The sequence below is a fragment of the Dasypus novemcinctus genome, chromosome Y (genome assembly GCF_030445035.2).
Source record: "Dasypus novemcinctus isolate mDasNov1 chromosome Y, mDasNov1.1.hap2, whole genome shotgun sequence".
NCBI lineage: Eukaryota > Metazoa > Chordata > Mammalia > Cingulata > Dasypodidae > Dasypus > Dasypus novemcinctus.
The window spans coordinates 23,374,898-23,377,462 of record NC_092216.1 but is presented as its reverse complement, the minus strand read 5'-3'; the positions used below and the strand labels follow the sequence as shown (position 1 = coordinate 23,377,462).

The window sequence follows — 2,565 nt, the reverse complement described above, 5'->3', positions numbered from 1 at the left end:
TCATGTGTTTCTTCACCATTTGTATTTCTTCTTTGGACAATTTTCTTTTCAAGTTTTTTTGCCCATTTTTTTAATCGGGAAGTTTGTCTTTTTCCTCTTGAGTTGTATAATTTCTTTGTATATCTTGGATATTAAACACTTACTGGATATGTGATTTTTTTTAAAGTGACAGATTAGGATCTTTAATTCTTAAATCCATTCCTCCTTATGACAATAAAGGAAAAGAGAAACATTCTTGACTCACATGTTCTAGGATTTGTTTTTCTAAATTACACCTAAAGTTTAAGAGAGGAGGATAACCAACCTCATTTAAATACAAAACTGGGCAACAACAGCCCAGCAGATTATTTTTAGCTTCTATATTAATGGACTGGGGTTTTAAATTCATATGATCCAATAGCCTCTAAGGAATGTTTAAGCAGGCATTTTAATTCTGAGTACTGGGTTTTCAATTGCCCACACTAATTTTGTTAAGCAAATATTTTGTTAAGCAGATATTAAGCAAACATCAATGATTATAAGGCAAAACTTTCATGAACATTTGTTGCTGGGTATATAATAATCCTTTGGGGTAAACAGTTTACATGGGACTATATATAAATTTAAAACAGAAGCAGTTGTAAATGTTACATATAATCATCATCAGATTCATCTTCTTCCTTCAAAGATTCCTTGGCATATTTCTCTGCTTCTTCCCTTATATCTTTTGGAACAATTTCACGTCTTCCTTTAGCTAATTCACCAACCCAGCTGAGCTCTAGTTCAAATGCTTTATCTTGAACTTCACCATGTACTATGTAAATTATTTTTGCAACTTCTTTAATAACGTCACCGCAGGTCATTTCTTTCATCTGAAGCTTTTCGATTTCTGTCTTTGCAGCTTGCCTGGCTTTGCAATGGCACAGCCCCAATAACCATATGAAACACCCGATGGATCAACCATGTGGAGTTGTGCACCATCCCTCAAAATGTACAACCCTAACATGAAACTGCATCCAAAAGGTCTAACAGCACTGTACAGTGTATAGGCATGAACATACATGGCCACTCTGTCTGCAAGGTGTTTGAGTGGAGTGTTACAGCCAAAACTAGATCTAAAGTCGGAAGCTTCTTCTCTTGCTATGTCTGCAAAAGAACAAGCATCTGCCAACAAACCTGCTACCACCATTCCAACATGCCGATCAACATTAAAAAGCCATTTGTTGGAACCTTCTTCATAAAGTTTAGAAAGGACTAATTTTTCTACTCCAAAGACAACACCAGCTTTACATCTGATTCCAATAGCTGTACTACTATCTTCCACAGCCTTCATAGCATATTCAACCTGAAAAACTCTCCCATCAGGAGGGAATGTAGAGGCTGACAGAGCATACCCAGTGCCGAGAGAGCTCATTGTGTTAAAGCCACCGTGTAGTGTAGGGATTCCAGACCCAAAACGCTTCCACTAGCCTGGATAAGTGATTGACAAAGATTTTCTCCCATTGAATTGGCTGCCTTTTCACCCTTTTGACAAGATCCTTTGAGGTGCAAAAGTGTTTAATTTTGAGGCAGTCCCATTTATCTATTTTATCTTTTGCTGCTCCTGCTTTGCGTGTAAAGTTTAAGAAACTACCACTGATCACAAGATGTCAAAGATGTTTTCCTACATTTTCTATTAGCACTTTTATGGTTGTCTCTTTTATATTTAGGTCTTGACCCATTTTGAATTAATTTTTGTGTAAGGTGTGAGATAGGTGTCCTCTTTCTTTTGGCTATGGATATCCAGTTCTCCCTGCACTAAGGGAGTAGACTGTTCTGGCCCAGCTGGGAAGGCTTGATAAGCTTGTCAGAAATACTTGAATATAGATGTGAGGGTCTATTTCTGAATTCTTAATTTGTTTCCTTTGGTTAATCTGTCTTTATGCCAGTACCATGCTGTTTTTACCACTAGCTTGGTAATATCCTTTATTTTTCTATTTTTAAAAAAGATTTATTTATTTATTTATTTCTCTCCCATTTCTGCTCTCTGTGTCATTACCTGTGTGTTCTTCTGTGTGTCCACTTGCATTCTTGTGAGTGGCACTGGGAATCTGTGTCTCTCTTTTTGTTGTGTCATCTTGCTGCATCAGCTCTCTGCATGTGTGGTGTCAGTCCTGGGTGGGCTGCGCTTTTTTTTCATGTGGGGCAGCTTTCCATAGAGGAAGCACTCCTTGCATGTAGTACTTCCCTTCATGGGGCATACCCCTGTGTGGCATGGCAGTCCTTGTGCACAGCAGCACTGTGCATAGGCCAGCTCACCACATGGGTCAGGAGGCCCTGGGTTTGAACACTGGACCTCCCATAAGGTAGGTGAACACTCCATCAGTTGAGCTAAATCCACTTTCCTTGGTAATATCCTTTAAAGTCCAGAAGTGAGAGTCCGCCAACCCTGTTCTTTTTTCAAGCCATTTTTTATCTATTCAGGGACACTTTCCCTTCCAATGAATGTGATAATTGGTTTTTCCATCTCTGCAAAAAAAAGGGGTGACAGGACTTTTATTGGGATTGCATTGAATATGTAAACCTCTTTGTGTAGAATTGACATCT

At 38.6% G+C, this 2,565-nt stretch overlaps 1 pseudogene; it reads right to left on the bottom strand.

Moving 5' to 3' along the window:
- Positions 1–847: 847 nt before the first annotated feature.
- LOC139438292 (proteasome subunit alpha type-3 pseudogene) lies at positions 848–1,393 on the bottom strand (annotated as a pseudogene).
- Between the last annotated feature and the right edge of the window lie 1,172 nt (positions 1,394–2,565).